The 19,302-nt window shown below is 45.9% G+C and overlaps 1 protein-coding gene across 8 annotated transcripts in view; it reads left to right on the top strand.

Annotated features, from left to right (window-relative positions):
• ZFHX3 (zinc finger homeobox 3) overlaps positions 1-19,302 on the top strand; it is a 618,952-nt gene that overhangs the window by 120,579 nt on the left and 479,071 nt on the right. For 4 of the 8 annotated variants that reach the window (XM_080552448.1, XM_080552441.1, XM_080552437.1 and 1 more), the window contains exon 1: positions 13,145-13,251. The exons of 3 other annotated variants lie outside the window; for them this stretch is intronic. The gene's annotated coding sequence lies outside the window, so the exon portion shown is untranslated. Of the gene's footprint in view, positions 1-13,144; positions 13,252-19,302 lie in introns of those variants that run through there. One more of the 8 variants, XM_080552449.1, reaches the window with a different exon arrangement.

Raw genomic sequence — 19,302 nt, 5'->3', positions numbered from 1 at the left:
TGCATACATTATTATTATTATTTTTTTAATGAAAAAAATATTTCCTTTTCCACATTGGGAAAAAAAAAAAACGTTGTAGGAAGATGGTGCAAGAAAGGGTGGGTGATGAAGTTTTCCTGTATATCCCCAACCAGTTTAGAGGCAAAACACGTCATTTGGGATGAAGGTTTCCGCCGCCCGCCCTCGCTGCCCAGGCCTTGGTGCCCCCCTGCAGCCCCTGGAGCTCGCTCTCTGCGCTGCCTGCGGCGAGGGACGAGGGCAAGTGCCAGGGAGCTGGGCGGGCGCCTTCGCTCCCGTTTGATTTTGTATTTTGTCGAGATTGGTACTGGCGATGCCAAGAGCCCTGCTCTAACAGCTGAGTACTGAACGCAGCGGAGGGCAGGCTCTGGCCCATGGGTTCCCGCTAGGCCAGCGAGTACCAGGCCGGAGCAGGCCGCGTCGCGCTGGGCGACGGTCAGCACTCCTGGAGGGCGTGGGGCCACCTACGGTGCCCCGTGGCGCAGCCGAGCCCCTCCGCCGGGATGGTGCCCGTGGCGTGGGGGCACCCGGTGCGCCCCAGCACCCGCGGCTCCGTGCCTGCCCCGCGCCCACAGGCCGCGCAGGTAGCGGCGGACGCGCTTGCGGCTCCCAGGCAGTTATTAACGCTTCCATCTGCACAAAGCCGCCCCAGCTGTGGTCTCGGCACAAAATGCTCCGCGTATGATTGCCTCATGGCGAAAGCCCGTCCGACACAAGGAGTTTATTTTTCCCCTTGAATCGGTGGGGGGAGGGAGGGGGCTGAAAGGCCACCTCAATCTCCGCGCAAACATTGTTTTGTTATTTTAATATTTTTAGAGGAAAGCACTTTACCTCTGTGTTGATACCTTTTTGTATTTTATTATTTTGTTGCTAATTTACTTAACCATTAGCAAATTAAGGTGGATTACTGCTTGGATGCATTAAAAGCACCAAGGAGTTGCGGTCCTTGTGGCTATTTCGGGCAATGTCATAAGCACACTCTTTTTTTTATTGTCCTCCCAGGGAGCAGAATTTGAACTTAATATTCCATGAAATAAGCCATTGTAATCACGTTGGGTTAATAGAAGAAGTAAAATTGCCTCTCCTCTCACAAGACATTAGAGCAAGGCTGCATTATTAAAGTTTTCTTGCGGACAGGCGGTTTAAAATATATCCTCAGTGGCTGACGCAAGTCTTTTCAGTGGGGATGACAGCTTTTCAGATCTTAATAGGCTGTTCATTTCTGGCCTACGAGTTTTCAGCATTTCTTCTTTTCAAGCCGGGCTGTGACATGATGGCTAAAAACTGACATAAAGAAGTGCCATGTACTGTGAAAACCTTTATTCACTAAGTGGCTCCATGTAAATTGGTGTCAATAAGCAAACAATTAGAACTTTAAAAAATTGTTGGTTTAAGTCCCTTTTCTCCTTAATCATTTGACCTAAAAATCTCTCCTTTATTTTTTCCCTTCCTTGGATGTGGTGCATATAAAACAGTGACAAAGTGTTTAGCAAGTTAAAGTGGATCACATCTTTGTTCGAAACCAGGAAACGATATTTAGTCAAGGTGAGTTTGTCACAGGATTTTTTTTCCCTCTGAAATGAAATTTATGGTGAGCTAAACCCCAGGTGAACGATAATGGAGGAGGAAGGTGCTGTTTTTTTCTGCCCTTTTCTTGTTTTTTTTTCCCTCCCACAAATTGCCTCATCCACGGTTTTGGAAACGCAGACTCCAAGCAGCAATAGCAGCCTGCTGATTCTGTGAGCTTGGCTAATTTCAAGAAATTTGGCATTGTTGTTCATGCTTTCTGGAGATTGTTTACTTGAATTATTTGCAGAAAAGGCTTTTTTTTTTTTTTTTCTTTCTGTGTCATTAGATGAAGAAGCACAGTAATGCTTAACGCTTCTCCTCCTATACTGCCCTGCACAGAAAAAAATGTCCAGAAGAGCTTTTTGTCTCTCTTTTAATTTATGATTTCTCCTTTTCCTTTTATAACTCCGCTCCTTTTCTCTCTCACTCCTCTTTATGCATCCTGCCTTCATCCGAACAAGGAGATGAATAGCGCGCTCGGACGGCTGCCGGGGCTGGCTGCAGGCGGTGCTTTGTTGGCGGCGCCCCGGGCCCCGCGTGCCGCTGGCTCGTCTCGCTGCACGCCCAGCGGGCCAGGGGCACGGCGGTGCCGGGCCCTGCGTGGCAGGATGGTGCTGCTGGTGCCGGGCCCTGCGTGGCAGGATGGTGCTGCTCGGGGCGCTGCCGGGGGCTGCGGGGCACGCACCCCGCACGCTCTCGCACCTCGCCCGTGGGGCTTACGCGTCAGGTGGCTGTTCAGAGGCGAGTCAGTTGCCTGGCACATCGAGCGGCTTTGCTTGACTTGTGGCAGTGTTTCTGTGGGATTTTAGGAATTCCCTCCTCCGGCACCCACCTACTGCCCCGCTGGTGCAGTCGTGCTCCGGCCACCCCACCACCATGTGCCAGGGCTGCCGGTGCCGGTGTGCGCCGTGTGCGCGCAGCCTTCCGGAACCTGCCACGGTCGGTCTGGGCAATGCCGCCATGTGAGAAGGCACCCACGTACCTCGGTACGAAAAATAGCAAAGTGAGAACACGAAGACTGTGAAAAATATATTTAGCATAATGAGTCTGGCATGGCGTGTTTTATCTGAGTGTTTTTTTTTTTTTTGTGGTTCCATTTTAAAATAATCTTCTCAAGTGACAGAAAGCACTACCTAAATACAGTTACAAAACATGTTAAATGCACCTCCTTGAAAGATACTTCTCCAAACGTCAAGAAAAATGATGCAACAGCACGTTGAGAGAGGAGATGTGCAGCCACAGCATATGTGGGATATTTATGTCTTACGTCTTGAGCCTTCAAAACTGTTGTTGGTAAGAAGGATAGTACTTATTATTTGTAATAATACTATTAATGTTGTGAAATAATCTATCGGTATAATTTTAAAAAGTAAGACAATGTTCATAATCTATGTCAGGTAGGAATTTTATCCCAAGAAAATTGCATGTAGGGGGCTGCAAAAACAATGGGAAAGGATGTGTTTTCCAAAGACAGACCATGTGGGAAATGTGGAACTCAGCGATAATTTCGGTGACAGTAATGCTTCGCCCTTCTCTAGCATCTGCCCCGTGAGCATCCCACACAGTCCTTGTGTGTTGAGGGGCTCTCCCTCCCGTACCTTTGGGCTCGGACCGAGGCCCCGTCAGGTCTGTAGGACGCGGCACGGCACTGGGGCTCACTGGAAGGGGAACGACTGCAGCCCCAGGTTCAGCTAATGCTGAGGAAGTACACGCAGGGCCCACAAGACATAATGACAGAGGAATCTGTGTCAAAGCTCTTAATCATCAGCTGGTCCAAACACACGCCAGGCTACCTGTGTGCTTGAAAAAGCTCTTTTTGTTCTTCGTCCTTTGTTTTCTCATTCGTGATGTGGGGAGACCCCACTCTCCTCCTCCCAGCCCCGTCCAGCCTTCGGCGTGGGTTCAGGTGGTTCGTGGCGGGGATCATGGCCAGCACCTCGTGCCGCACACGGGGGGAGCAGCGCAGAGCAATACCCAGAGCAGCTTATTTCAATAACAAAGAGTGGTGAAGCTCAAGCATCCTGAAGATCTATGTAAATGAGAAGAATAGCAAATGGAAGGGATAAGTTTCACTACTATTTATTGTTTAAATAAAAAAGCATTAGTTTTAAAGATTTAGGCCAAGATCCCTGGATAGAGACCCACTATTAGGTGAGAAAGTTTTTTGACCGTATCCTGGTTATTGTGTTTTATAACCCATAGGATGCATCTTACATATAATCCTAAGGAATGTCATTTGTGTTGCAGACAGCTGGGGTGAAATGTCCCCTGCTCCCCGAAAGTAATGTCAAACCTCCTATTGCTTTCAACAGCCATTATTTCACTGATAACCTTTGTGTAAGATTAAAATATTGGTTACTTGATATTTGTGTCCCAATTAAAATATGTATTAGTGACTCCAGAAGTCATATCTCAAAGAACAGGGCAAATGTGAATATTCGAACTTGTTTGTGCACTGCAGTAAGGAAGAAGCCAGAAAAGCTGCAGGTCCTGAAAAGGAATTTTACAAAGGAAAAAAAAAATCTGATTATTGCCTTTAATTTATAAAAAGACTGTGACAAAATTGTATCATAATTTTTATAAACTTTGAAAGTGGATGAGTGAGGGGAAATGTGTCAGCTGGCTCTGAAAGCCTGGAAGTGTGAACCATTCTGCTTTATTTTATATCTCTTTCAGTGATCTCCATGAAAACTATATTCAAAGACTGTTTAATTCCAAGCTTTCATTCAGGTCTGCCTTGAAGACAATAGAGGCTGAACATCAAATAGGCTCCAGTTCTGTTCAGAATCTGTTTTTTTTTTTTTTTCTTTTAAACAAAGATATAAGTGAGATCCACCTATAAAGACTTTAATGGGCCCAGGAGAACTGTTGCATTAGACAGGAGATCCTTTCTCTTCATGTGATACTTCCATATTAGAAACATGCATTGAAGGCTCAACTAATTTTCTTTACAGATAATGAATTTCAGAACTAGCTTTAACAAATTTTCCCAAAGTTTGCAGTAAAAGGACTAGAACAATATAAATGCAATTAAAATAATTAAAAAATAATATAATGAAATTTTTTTGCATGTGTGTGAACTAAAGCAGCAAACATTTCTTTAAAATTTCCTGAAATAACTTATTGAGGCGTAACAGGACTGGTTAAGACATAATGGTTACACTCAAAGCATAATTCAAAAAATTATATCAAGAATTTCTGACAATATTCTATAGTTTGGTAATTATACAACAGTTGTCAATTTAAAAAATTATTGCTATTTTTCCTTTTAAAGCAATGGACAATAAGCCATCAATGTAGTCCTCAAAGGCTGGCTATCCTGACCCCAGACTTGTGTGTGTATATCTTGCAATATTTTTCAGGAATCAAAGCAATGTCTTTAAATAAATGTGAAAAGTTACGTGACCTTGACTGTCAGACTCAATTTAGACTCTGCCACAACACTTCGCTTTTTATTTTTTAAATTAGCTGTTGCCATCTTTTACAATTTGTTTATAGTCTGAAAGAGCCACACAAAAATGAAGTATCAATAGGAAGTTTATAGTTGTTGCCTTGTCCACAAATATGGTCGTTTTTAATAGACTTAAATCTTTTTTTTTTTTTTTCTCTCTCTCCCTTTAATCCCTCTCCTTAGGTAATGCCTTGATTAATTCTAATTAGTTTTCTTTTTAAGGAATTAGTTCCCTTTTTGAAAAACTTTGGGGTTGTGTTCCTCTCTCTTTTTCCTTTTATCTCACTATGGATTTTTGTAAAATGCGTCATTAAAAGATATCTAAGTTAATATTTACCCTTGTGCTACATTTATTAAACCACTTTGTTTCCCAGCTGTTTTCCTGCATGTTACGAGTAGTCAGGAAAAAAGATCATTTCAGAATGGAGGATTTTTCCTGGGAATCTATTGGAGACAATAAATCAAACAGTATTTTTTCATTACTCAAGCCGAGCGGTGATGCATGCTTTCAGTGGGTTTGGGCCGCCGTCACCTCTCTTTCCAAAGCCCCGTTCTCAGTGGCAGTTTTCTTGCTTGGGCGTTTGCACAGGTATTGGTGTTGGTTCTTTCCTTGCTTTAACTTTGCTGCCAATAGCAGTGCAAATTTCCCGTTCTTTATGGCTGAAAGTAGGTCATCTGCATTTCCAGAGACACTGGTAAGCCCATCTTCTAACTGATTTTTATTTTTCTGTAGACTAAATTTTGGAAGCATATGTAAAATAGGACTGAAAATAGTATTCCAAATGTCAGCAGCCTTGTAGCATCTCAGCGGAGCTGTTCTGTTTCACTGTTTGGAACAGATAGTTCATGCCACTGAATGAAAACCAAGTAAAAGCAGATATGAATTGGAGCAGAACTATAAAATATTTGGTAGAGCTCTGCCTGGCACGGAGGAAGGCTGACTTGCTGCTTTTGAAGATGGAATATAAAAGGGAAAGGTTGAGACTTTTAATCATGTAAAATACAAGGATTGTTTTGATCTAAATGTAATTTTAAAACTAAGGAAGAGAAAAGTCATATGGCAAAATAAAAATGTGGTTATGTGAGAATTTGCTCAATATTGTAAAATCAGGTCCTGACTGAAGAGGGGATGATAATGTGGGCATCACCCCCCAGAGCTGCTGCCTAACTAACAAAATGGACATAGATAATTTTGTCCTTTTTACTTTCACAGCTTTGGCATGCATTTTCAAATGAGTTGCTACATTAATATGCTTCCTGGAAAGTATTTTAGGCTATATAGAGTCAATTGTGTTGTTCCATATGACTCTTCTGGTACCAAAAATTATAATGAGATCATTTGAGTTAGTTTTATTTTTGTACTTCTAATAAGAACAAAACTGTTATAGTCCACTTGAATAAAAATAGCAAATTAACACGTATTATAATACATCTTTAAAAGCATTAACCTAGCCTTTCGGTGTGAGAGACAATGGACTACCAATTACTTTATGATGGTATAGAACAGTACAGATTGCTAACTCACAGTACAGTACTGGTTGTAGATGTTTTTATTTTAAAACGGTAAACAGTGGCTTTTTTTTTTTTTTTTAATTCCAAAGTAGGTGGCCAGGCCTGAGTGGTATCCTCCTGTTTTCATTGGACTATCTGAAATAAAATCTGCAGTGAAACGTATCACCAGAACATCTTATTTCTGTTTAGGACTTCCAGTGCCTTTGGGGTGGTTCTTGCCTTTTTCTGTCTATTTTATCCTAACCTTCAATCATACAATCCTAATACTGCAGGCATGCGTTGGGCTCGCATCTGCTTGGCCAGTACTGCATGAAAGAGCACGCAGCGGTTCATAATGCAAGGGGACAGGCACCGTTGGGCTACCTTGTCCTCTTCTGAACATATTCTATCCCTGTATTATTGTATCAAACATGAGTTTTAATACAATACCACAGGAAACTAAGGGCCCTATTCAGAGATTACATGCACCCCATGGAAGGGTGCTTTTCATGTATTGGAAGTCTGATTTAAAAAAAACAGCCCTACGTGACTCTTCCATATACTGTAACTTACACAAAACAGGTAGTTCTTGAGGTTTCCTGTGTTAGTACCTGCTCCTTTGACATGCCTGGCACCAGCCCGACAGGATCTCATTGTGGCATTTTTATTAAGAAAGAGGATGCTGATTCTTTTTTCTCTGTCAGCTGCTGAAATAAGAAGGTTTTAAGAACAAAGGAAAAACTTGTGCCAAGGAGAGACACAAGAGGATTATCATTCCCTAAAGAAGGGGGACGTCCCACACACTGAAAGACTTGCCATCCTAATGAGCCGACAGATTTTTCCAAGGCTGGTAAATATATTTAGGGAGAAGTACATTTGGGTGCCATCTCTACTCATTTATTCTTCAAACTGTAATGCTGCACATTTTGGGTTTCAGTATATTGCATTTTAAAACTAATGATGCATTCATTCTCAGAGCAAATCTTATTTCTAAGCCCTAATTTAATAGAATTAAACTCTAAGCTGAATTGGTTTTATGAGATAAAACTCTGAAGTTGATAACTGCATTTAGGAATAGTTCAGGTATTGAGTTTCTAATTTGCTTCCTGAGCATGGAAATCCCTCAGATAGTCAATATTGACGACCTGTAATTGGTAAGAGAGGGTCTTGCTGAGTTGTCTCTCCCGTGCTGGAGAGACGCTCTGTGCAGGCGCGGTGCTGCAGCCCTGGACCAGGCTGGGGCTGGTGCCGGCCCCAGCACCTTCACCCCCGGCACGAGCTGGGCTGGTCTCAGCCCCTGGGCACAGCCTGCGCCTCGTGCTGCCCGCTGCGCCTGTGGCCGGCTGTACGGGGGTGTTTATCGTGACCATGTCTTGCGTGGGTCGAGACGGAGGAGCTTTAAAATGAACGGGAGCTGCCTAAGACAAAGCGCTGGGCTTATAACAAGTGCAGCTTGCTCCTGGGAAGTAAGTGAGTAAGTGGGAAGTAAGTCTAAGTGAGGAGGAGCTCTGCGGAAAAAACACATTGCGAGCAATGGTGCCATAATGCCAGGATATGGGGCCAATTCTGGCATTGTGTCTTTCTGGAGCAGAGCCCCGTGGTTTCCAATACACTGCCCTCAAGCATCCCGTGCCCATCCCGAGGATGCCAGCAGCCAGGTGCGAGGCAGCACAGCCAAAACTCACTGCGTGGAGCAGAGGTGGTTCTTCTCGGCTCGTGCTGCCATTTATTTGCCCCAAGAAGGACATCTCTTCATAAGCAAATAGTGCATTATATGAGGGATGTAGGACTTCACCAGGTACAAGATGCTCTAACTTTGCTCTTCTGCAGTATGTCCCCAAGGCTGGAGCTGGTCAGTGTGACCTGCTGGGGACTGCAGGTGACAGCAACTGCCAGGTGAAGCCACGCCAGCTGTTTCTGCTCCTTACAGCCACGTGCGACAGCTGGGCAACACTCATGTGTTTGTTAGCGGGATGCTGTACCACCTCCGTGAGACCTCTTTGCTTTACTTGTTACTGTTAACTTCCTAGATTCTAGTTGTTGGTGGTATTTTAGAATAGGGGAAGATAAAAGGACAAGAAAAATGTTTTATATGGGACCTTGAACCAAGCCAAAGAAATACCCCGAGAAGCCTTACAGCAGGCCAGACAGTGCACAAAAGGAGATGGCTATAGTAAATCACAGAAGACAATAAATGCAGGTTTCCCTAACAGCCAGAAATAATTCCCAGCAGAAACTGCTCCTTTCAGATCACTTCAGTAAGGGACTTTGCCTCTCTTGTGGCACGGTAAGTATTCTTATGCCTTTAGGAGCGTGTCCTGAGCATCTGCAGGAGAGGTGATGGGAGGGACACAGAAGCAGACGCTCCTTTTTTCTTTATCATTAGCTTCCAGCACATTCCCAGGTGAAACCATGGCTGCAGCCCCCACAGCATGGGCTGGAAGCGGCCCCGCATCCGTCAGGGGTTCAGCAACCTGCTGCTGCCAGCCTCGGGCTGGAGCCACGTGCCTGGCGGGCCCGGTTCTGGGCTGCGGCCGTGAGGGGACGTCGGGGTGCTGCAAACCCAAGCAGCCAGGTGCTGTGCTGCGGGCACTGCTCAGGTGACAGGCCGGCTGCCCGCACGCTGCCTTGTTGGCAAGCAGCCTGCTTTTTTTTTCTCTCAGTCCCTGAAGAGTTTGTTTCTCAGTCAGTTATGTGTCTTCTGGCCAAGTGACCCGCCTTTGAGATCGAGCATTGTCACTTTTAAAGCTGATCTTCCCTTAACTCCGCTCATCTTTCCCGGTGTGCCGTTCCCTTCGGGCTGGCTTCCACCCGTTTTTCCTTTTTGCTCTGTTTCTGGTTTGATGTGCCACCCATCCGGGATTCCCTGTGCGGTAACACTCACCGTGGTACTGACTTGCTGTGGTGTGAAGCACTACGGACAAGAGCCTACTCCTGCTTTATGCTGAAGCATGAATACAAATATTTTCTCCCACGTTGATGGAGCAGGCCCTCAGACTACAATCCCTTGTAGCACGATGCTCTTTTCTGGGGCAAAGAAACCACACCAAAACCAGACACAAGCCACTTTTCTTTGTCTGCTCTGCTTCTGCAGAACTCCCCATGGAAAAGCATCCTGACTGCCGCACAGGAAAGAAGGTGCCCATCCGTTGCAAACCAGGTTTTGCTATTGATGGTTGATGTTTATTTGATTTTGTTTTCATTTATCTTACATAATTTTACTTTCCCACCTGAAGAAATCGTAGTTAGTATTCTTGTGAAAAGTTTGTGCATGTCTCCGTATACATGTCTCCTGGGGCGATTTTGTTACACTTTATTAGCTTTCTGAGATGTGAATAGTGGGTGGTTCTGCATAGAAATTGGATATCAAGCCTGTCAAGTTCCAAAAATAAATAAAAGCAAAGAGTTGTGCTATTTTAAAAAAGAGGGTGGGGAAAGAAAATAACCCAGTTTATATTGTAGCTGTTTAATGAAAAAGTTTGGTTTTACCCTAAGATCTAATGATTTAAAGCATCAGGAAGAGACTCACCATAGAGTTTTTCTCCCTCACTGAGCCAGTGAGATTTTTACTGTCTTTTTTTCTGACCTGCTCCTGTTGCTACAGGTGTCTTCCCCGCCCTTACAACATGCTGCATGATGTTAAATTAAGGGGAAAAAAAAAAAAAAGAGTGTTGCTGTATTTTTCCAGGTCTATAAGCCTCACAGGAGGCTTTAAGAGCAGTTCCTGGGTGCTGGTGATCTCTGGTGGGCCAGTGACGAACCGATGCTCTGTTCCCGTCAGACAGGCGAGAGGGGGCTGAGGGCCAAGTCTTACACCTGGGTCACTGATTTTGGCCGGAAACGTGGGGCTGGCAGTCAGGGTGGCCTGGCTGGTGCTGTTAGCAGGCTGGAGGTGCTGCGAAATGCATGTCCTTGCTGCACCCCCAGGGACATTTATGTAAAGTGTTCCACAGTGCGAGTTACGCATCCAGTCATTTTATGAAATGACTAATTTTGGTGACTTCATAAAATGGATGGAAACCATAAGGCGTGATGCAAAGTGCCTATAGACGTCTGTTTGACCCTCATGACTAAGAGCGACGTGCAGAGAGGCGCAGGTTTACGTGCCCACATACACACCAGCCTCCTTGTGCCTCGTCCAGGCTGCGCGATGGCGCGAGCGGTGCCGCAGCGCCCGTGCTGCTCCCCGGGCTGGGCAGCGGTGCTGAGCGCCCTGCGTGGGCAGCAGGGTCCGGCCCTGGCACAGGGCTCCCTGTGGTGTGGCAGAGCCCCCCGGGATGGACGGGGGAACGATGCCTATCTGCTGCTCCCAACAAAAGCTTCGTCATGTAGCGCTTACATCCACACGCTGGCTGCCCGCTGCAGACTCCATTTTCTGCTTCTCGTGGCTGTGATTCAACAGAGCACTCCTAATGCAGGGTTTCACTGTTGTTCTTAGCAGTGATCCAAGTTGTTTCGTGAAATGCCTGAAAATTTTAGTCATTTTGAGAAATAACTGGTTTCATAATACGAGTGTAACGTGTACACCAAGCAGGCAGTCGGGTGACAGAACGAAATTGGTTGCTCTTTTCTCCTGTGGCCACGGGAGTTTCTGTTCTGCATTCTCACAGATTAAAGTTTCTTCTCCCTACAAATGTTATAAAGTCTGCTGTTTAGCTATAAACTGTTGCAAATGATAAACAAATCAATATTTGTTAATGTTATGATGCACTCGCATCTATCAGATACGCATGGAATGATTTATAGAGTACAGCATTTCAGGGCTGACCCTTGCAGGTCTCAGAAAGCACTTAAAAAATAAATTTACCCTGGCCTCTCTCACCCCATTTCAAAAAGGGTGACAAAGATGAAGTAATTTATAAGTCACACTTTTATTAATGCTTTTAACTTTCATATACTTGGCTTTCTTGCCCTCTGAGCAGCTAAGTGCAGCTCTTGGTCGAATGGTAACCTTCGGCGCTTTGAGGGGGGTTTTGTACAAATGATCAACTCATAAATAGGTGCTGTGCTCCGCATTATCCTGCCATAAATTCACAGGACCTTTCAAGTACATCAAGAAAGAGCAACTTGAACTAGGCGCTTTGCGCTTGAGTTTACAGACTAATGCAGTACTAATGAGCAGCTGGGCAAAGGGTTTCCAGAGCATGTCTAATGCTTTATGTTGTGATCCCGTGCTCGCTCCCCGGCTGGAGCAGCCCCCGGCAGGCAGGAGGGAGGTGGACACGACAGCCCGGCTTCCCCTTTGCATCTCGCGTGCGGCTGCTTGGAGCCCGCTGACAGTGGAGTGCGGGCAGAACAGGGAACACTGACCGGAACATAGTGCATGAACTAATTATTACCAATTATCACCCCTCTGATTAAAGATACCATTAGGAAAAAAATGATGTGAAAGAGAACAACGTGTCAGAGAAACTCCAAAATGTTTTCCGTGGTGAGCTCCTGCTGCTGGCTGCAGCCCCCACGTCGCTGTGCTGGGACACAGCTTCTGTCTGACTGCCCACCGGCGGCTCCGGGACCCTGTCCATACATGCTCGGGGAAGAGTTGTGTGGTGGTGTTCGTTTGAATTAAAAGTGCGTGTATTTTGGCACAGATGGAAAAAAGCAAATAGCAACAAGACCCCACGGGGAGTTCCTGAGCGTGGCTGGCCTGTGCTCCTTCCTGAATCAGCTGTCAGACTCCTTACAAACAGCCACCGCACCCCGGCATAGATAACTGTAAAATAAATGAATTGTTCAAAATCAGCTCGTCACAGTTAATACTAAATTTAAGAAAACCCAGAAGCCCATCTGCCTGGAAGGGAGAGCTCACCCCATAGGGGCGGTAAAATCTGCTTACATCTGAGCCTTTTGCCCTCCCGGCAAAGCCCCACGTGTCCGGCAGCATCCTGTGCCCGTCTGGAACGGGCTGCCCAGAGAGGGGCTGGACTCTCCTTAGAGATGTTCAGACCTGGCTGGGCAGAGCCGTGGCCGTCCTCCTCCAAGTGACCCCGCTTAAGCCAGGGATTTGGACTAGACAACCTCCAGACGTGCCTTCCAACCTTGACTCTGTAATTAATCTTCTGCAAGGTGTTTTCTGTGGGTTGATTTATTCAGAGGAGAAAATCTAGCTATTTCCAGCTGGAAGCGTCATTAGGACTTGAGGAGAAAGAATGCTTTATTCAGCTGCAGATGAGTGACGCAGCGAGCAACCCACTCTCTGCTAGATCTTCTGAGAGCTGACGGTCGGCCATTGATGCAATACATCTAATTATGAAAGATGAGGAAAGAGAAAAGTGGTAAGGACGAGAATAACCAGCTATTTTTCAGGAAGAATAGAAGAATCGTACTTTAAGTTTCTCTTGTGCACTTCTGATGTTTAAGCCCAATGTGTAAAGGAACTCGTTTCGGATTTTGCACTGGGATTTAGGGATTCCTCTGATCTTACTGGTGCTTCTAGGAGGTTTTTTAGAGGAAAGGCCTGCCCCTAGGGTCAGCGGAGCAGCCCTGACCTAGCTCCTGGGCCTGCTTGCTGGCTGATGATACGAGCATCAGCTGATAGAGCACAACTTGCTGATGGGACGAGCATTACCTAACACTACACAGGCGAAGGGCCTTAAGCAATTGATCAGAGAGGTCATTTGGGTAGGAGGGAGTGAATATAAGGAAGGATAGAGGAGGTGAGCCTGTTTAGGAGGAATGGCCATGGAACTGCAGAGAGAGTGACCGGCTCTGATGCAAGCAAGGTAGGTTCGGCTTTCTAGCTGTGGTTGCCTGGTTAAACCTCTCTGCTGCTGTAGGAATTAAAGAAGAGCTTAAAATTTATCTATTATGAAATGGTCTTGTGTAAGGCAAGTCATGTGAGTGTTAGAAGTTTTACTGAAGTTTTCTGTTCTCAGCTGGGTTGTCTCTAGGACCTGCAACCTGTAGTGCTGGAAATGCTGCCCTACAAGCACTCGGTGTCTTTAGGGAGCCCAGGTAGGTGCGTGTGGTGCACCTGAAGCTGTGGCTTGACTTTTCTTATGCCTGGCGGTAGTGGAAGAGCATACTTCAATAGTTCAATATTTATCACTTGACAAATAATGATACTAAGTCCATCTAAAACTATTATTTTGTCTCTTCCTCCCCACTACATAAGTGAGAAATGTATTTTTTCTAGTATGGGTTTCACTGTTACTGTCAGAAATGAAACGTGTGGGCTAAGATATCAATCACACCTGGTGGCTGTGAAAACTTGCCTTAAACCAGCTTCAGCTGAGGCAACTCTAACCTGAATGACCCACAGAGTATTGTGTTTTTGGATATATGATGTAATCAAAATGTACTTTCTTTTTGTTTGAAAGAAACTTGTCTTTGCGTGGAAGACTTCCATTATTAATATAGTGTAAGCTATGCTAACATATATGACTTAGATGTGATTGCAGAGAAACTCTTGCTTTAGAAGGCTAGAGTTTTTAAACTAAAGTCCTCTATAAAAAAGCTGTATGAAACTTAATTATTTAAAAAGAAAACACATATGTAGAACCTTGCATAATGAAAACATTTGAAAACTAGGCAACATGGCATGGGTAGAAACTATTTGAATGTATTGATTACTCTTTTCCTGAATCAGATCCATCTGTCAATTATGCTAGAAGTTGGGTGAAAAAAAGGCTTTTATTTCAGCATGAATATGTAACATAGTGCATGGGAAAAGCAAATTCCCTGTATTCAAACCATATGCATAGTCTGAACATGGGCACTGCCTAGTCTGTTATTAATGAATATTGTTAACTCTGGGATCAGCTCAGTTGCCTCTGACTACGCTGTTTGGTGGCTGGGGAGAACTGCTTGTTTTTAAAACATAAGTGGTTTTTCACAATCTCTGTTTCTCATGTGCCACGTTCAAAAATACAGTCAAAGGGGAGAGATGAATCTGCTTGCAACTTTGTGAATTGCTGAGACTTTGTGTGATTAGAACACTTGATTTCTCTTTTTATTTTCTGAATAGTTAATGACAGCAATAGGGGTGTAACACCCTGATGGGAAATTTTGTCTTCCTAATGAGAAGGAGACAGTGAAGAAATCAATGAACTAGAACCTAGAAGCTCTTCTACACTGTCCTCCTTTTCCTCCTTCAACCACCAGGGTCACTGTGTTTTTCTCAGCAGGGGTTTGATTTACACCAGTGTATAATTTACATCTTTGCAGTATGTGTTTGTACAAGGTCTGTGCTTTGCAAATATTGTCGTACTCCTCTTTGATAAAACAAACCGTGCCTCGGCTGCAGACTGTCGCTGTGGCTCAGGGAAGCACCGCTTGGTTTTGCTGCATGGGGTGTGCTCCTGCCCAGGTGCTCTGGTGCTGCCACAGCTCTGAGCTTATGCTGAGGTGAGCCCAGGAAGCACTGACGATGCTGCGTGCTCTGATGTGTGGCACATCAATCAGGCAGCTTCAGGCTACTGATTACATGAAGGCACTTGAACATATGAATGCCAATCTGCAGATGGACATCCAAAGGAGCTTTTCCAGCTTTTTCTTTTGTTGCTCTTATGCCAAAAAAGAAATAACAGCACAGAAATGAAGTAATGACCCTTAAATCTAACTTTCTTCAAATGTATCTGTTCCAGTCAATGTGTATCAATACATCACAATACAAGCCTTTGTATTTTAAAGCTGCCTATTCTAGGAGATTTCAGTCAGTGTAATTCTGCTGTTAATAATTTAAATGATGAAGTAGACTTGGTGAGAACAATAACCGTGAAACAGACAGAACTGTGTGCAGTGTAGGGCATAAATCCGTGAAAACTCAAGGCTTTGCTGTTGAGCGTCTGAGTGGATTAGCAGCTACATGGGAAACCCTGCTGTGGGTGGAGGCACGTGCTGCCATCGGGTAGCAGAGGAACTCCGTGAATTCAAGCCTTTGATCTCTTAAAAAGACAAAACCAAAACCAAACAGTAATGAAGTAAACTCAGTAACACTAGAAATTAAGCTAGTACGTGCATTTTTGTTCCCTGAATTGTTCTTCCAGTTCTGCTTTGGATCTGCTGTTCTGAGAAAATTCTGTTTCTAAGCTATGCTCTTTGTATTCATGTCTGGGTCCCTCTTTATTCAGCCGTGCTTTCCGTGTAGCTGTGGAGTACAGGGATGGGGTGAATCTCTCAGCTTGTGATCCAGCACACTAATTCCAGCTGCTACAACCTCTGGTTTCTAAACTAGGAGAGTTTGAATGAAGCCTGGCCAGAGCCAGGAGCTTCTGAACTCAGTTCTCACTATTACAGGTGTTTGCCTGTGTACTCCTGTAAAAGATTTAGTCTTTCCATGTGCCTCAGCTGGCCTGCCTACAGAAATTGAGGCACCAGGCAGCAAAAACCTAGATCCTTCTCCTTGCTTCTGTGTGATTGTTAGGAGGTGAAAAAGACCAGAAGAAAAATTGTGAATTCTCACGGATGGCCATAAATGATAGCTGCGTGGTATTACAGAAATGTGGTGGGAACACCAGCGCGATGGGACACAAGTGGGTTGTTACTCCTGGGGAAGAGCGGTGTGGACTGGGATGCTCAGTCAGGTGTTGTGGAAACTGGTGATCTCAAAGGGCTGGAAATCAGTATTGTCACTGGGGAAGTGTGCTGTGGGTCTGGTGAAGCAGTGACGAGAGGGAGAAGGGCATCAGCTGTGCTGTGGGCATGTCCCAGGCCAGCAGCAGCCACTGTGTCTGTCTGGTGCTAGCTGCGATCCATCCCCTCCTGCTCCTCGCTGCTGGCCCCGGGTCACCCCCCTCATCCTGCTGTCCCCTGGGCTTCCATCTCCGCGGGGCTGTGTCCTCCTGGGGTAAGGGAGCTCTCTTGGTCCTGTAGCACCCAATTCTGCTGGTGGGTTTTAGCTCTAGTAAAGAGCTGATGTAAAGAGCATTGTGTTGTCTTTGATTTCAATGACACTTGGTTCCCTGAAAATTGTTTTTACAGTCAGTACTGTTATTTCTATTTACCTTTTAAAGACTTGTATAGCAATTTCATATAATCATTTAGGTTGGAAGAGACCTTTAAGATCAAGTCCAACCATCAGTTTCTCCAGGCAACCCCCAAGAAGATCTTGTAGAAAATTGTCTTAAAGTCATCTTTCTTTTTTTAAGCCTTGCTGTAGATCTGTGGTTTCAAAGAGGCTGTCGGTGGTTGCAGCACCCTGTAATTGCCTCTTGTGGGGCTGGGACTAACCCGGGTGGCAGAATGCAGGGCTTGAAAACATCCTGGGACCTTGTTGTTCCCAACTGATGCCAAATCAGTGTGAGGGGGAAAGGAAGGAAAGCACTGTATTGAAGTGGTTGTGGGGGTGGCAGCAGGGGGGAAGATGTGGGGCTGGGCAGTGATGGTAGCAGGAACTGCAGAGGGGTGTGAGTGTTTGGGGTGCAGGTGGGTGCTCACCAGAGCTGAACACAGGCTCCAGGTTGGATCTCACAGGAGTGGAGCCGGGGGGGGAGGATCCCCTCCCTTGCCCTGCTGGTTACGCTGCTGTTGGTGCAGCCCAGGACGTGGCTGGCTTCGTGGGCTGCGAGTGCACGTTGCTGGCTAATGTTGAGCTTCTCATCAACCAACACCCTATGTTCTGAGCAGGAAGACACTTGATAATAATGTGCAGACAATGCCACAGTGGTGTCTTGTGCCAGGGATTTGCATCCCTCGAGACAGCGTTTGGCCACTCTGCGGGACCAGACCTGTGTCCTTAGGGGACGCACAGCGAGAAACTGCAGCAAAAGGTTGAAGGCTACAGGTCCTCAGGGGATTCTGCTCAATTTTGGAGAAAGATGCTCATTAAGAAGTGAACTAGCACTTCCTGGGAGCAAGCTGTGATTTCACACAAAAAAATATCGCACGGTTACAATGTGCCAAGACACGCAAAGCTGGAGCTGGTTGCTGGTGTTTGTTCTCCTCCCCTTGGAGCTCCAGCCCTCAGCAGGCTTGCTTTGCTCTTCTGAACACGTTGCTGAAAGTGTGCGACCAGAGCTGTTGTGTGCTGCTGTGGCTGTAGGAACACAAAGGTTTGCTTATCCACAGAACAATGGATATAACTAAAAATGTGCCATTTTCCAAAATCATTTATTTTCTGTGTGGTTCTGTGCTCCCAAAATAGGTGCTGATTGCTCCTTTGGCTTCAGCCAGGCGTTGGGGCCCTCTCTTGTCAGAGGTTTCCATGTTAATGTAGCTCACATCGTGGTGGCAAATGCCTGTTCTCTGGTTCGGGTGTCTTGATTTTTCTCCCTTAAGAGATGAGGACACACTCAGTGCACGGCTGCGGTGGGAGGGTATCAGTGCTGCTCCTGGCGTGGTTTGCAGGCGTATGTCTTAGATCACTTTAGGAAGGGACAGGGCCTTTCTTCCCGTGCAGCACTTTGCTGTGCTCCTGTGGCAGGTACCTGGCTCATTGTCTGCTGTGTGCAGCCAGTCCTTGAAAGGGAAAACCACCCCGAACTTGATTGCTGTAAAGGGAATTAAAGCAAAGACCCCGAAAGGTCAGAAACCAGCGAGCAAGTAACCCCGAAGTGGGAGTTCTGGGGGACGTGTCGTGCTTTCTGAGCACCTAACCCATGGGTTTACATGCATGGGTCTGGCAGAAGTGGATCCCCGTGCCTGGGAATTCCCTGGGGTTGGTGCTGTCATTGGGGGCTGCAGATGAGGCTGTCACGGCCTGAGTGAAGCTGGGGTGGATGGGGAGCAGAGGAGTTCCCGTGCTGCGCTCAGCTTCCCGCCGCGCCTTGCACCGTGTGGAAACACGGCGTTATTAATGATGAGAATGCGATTATAACCAAATGGGAGATGAGGTGGGATTTGCAAATTGCTTAAAATTATTGCACTTAATTATAGTGAGACCTGTTAAGTTGAGAAAGGCTCCGTTCCTGTGCGTGGTGTTCTCATCAGCTGCCTTTGTCAGGGTCCCTGCTGCGGGGCAGGGGTCGGGGCCGGCAGGGCGCCCCGTGGGCACTGTCCTGTGCCACCCCGATGTCCTTGCAGAGCTGTCGGGCTGGCTGTGATATTTCATTATGCTGATTTTAACTGGCGTGAGTAAAACTTGCAGACAGGCTCTGGTACTGGGGGAGGAGGAAAGACTAGAAAAAACAACCCATAAATTAAAATAATAAGAGTATGGGCCAGCAAACAGCACACACATGGACAACAAAGAGAGTCACCCTAATAAATACATTCACTTTGATTTACGGTGTTGTGATAATCTATACCGTCATCCTTGCAGTAGTTGGGAGGTTTTTTGTGTGGTGATGAAGGACAAAATCAATGTTGGGTCTCTTCATTCTTTTAATAAGAAGAAAATAATTCCCCCTCTGTGTTCTGCCAGTCTTGGGACTTGGCTTCAAAATCCATATAAATCTGTAAAAATGTAATACTGCCTTAGGATTTTTTTTCTTCCTGTTCCTGGAGGAGGGTTTTCCTGAAGATGTTTTTATCTCAGCTCTGGCTTGTAAACCTGGCTGCTCCCGCAGCCTTCCCCATCCCTGCCCCTTCCCCTGGTGCAGGTGACCGCCTGCCTCTGCCTCCCCTCCGTAACCCAGCGCTGGGGCGCTGCTGGGCTCCGCGCTGAGCGGGTGCTGGCTGGGGGATCTCTGCAGAAACGGCAGGACAAGCTGAGAAATAACCTATGAAGGACGAGAAGTGCAAATGTTTACAACTTTCTGAAGTAACAGGATTGAAATGTAAATAATGCCAACCGAGCATCACTCATCGGCGAGGCTCACGGTGCTCTGTCAGCCAGGCACAAAGTGTGGCTGAGATGTGCCCACTTCTGCGGTGGAGAGCAGTGAGCAGGCTGG

The sequence above is a fragment of the Anser brachyrhynchus genome, assembly GCF_964034855.1.
Source record: "Anser brachyrhynchus genome assembly, chromosome: 12".
In the NCBI taxonomy this organism is placed as follows: domain Eukaryota; kingdom Metazoa; phylum Chordata; class Aves; order Anseriformes; family Anatidae; genus Anser; species Anser brachyrhynchus.
This window is presented reverse-complemented; position numbering and strand designations above follow the sequence as displayed.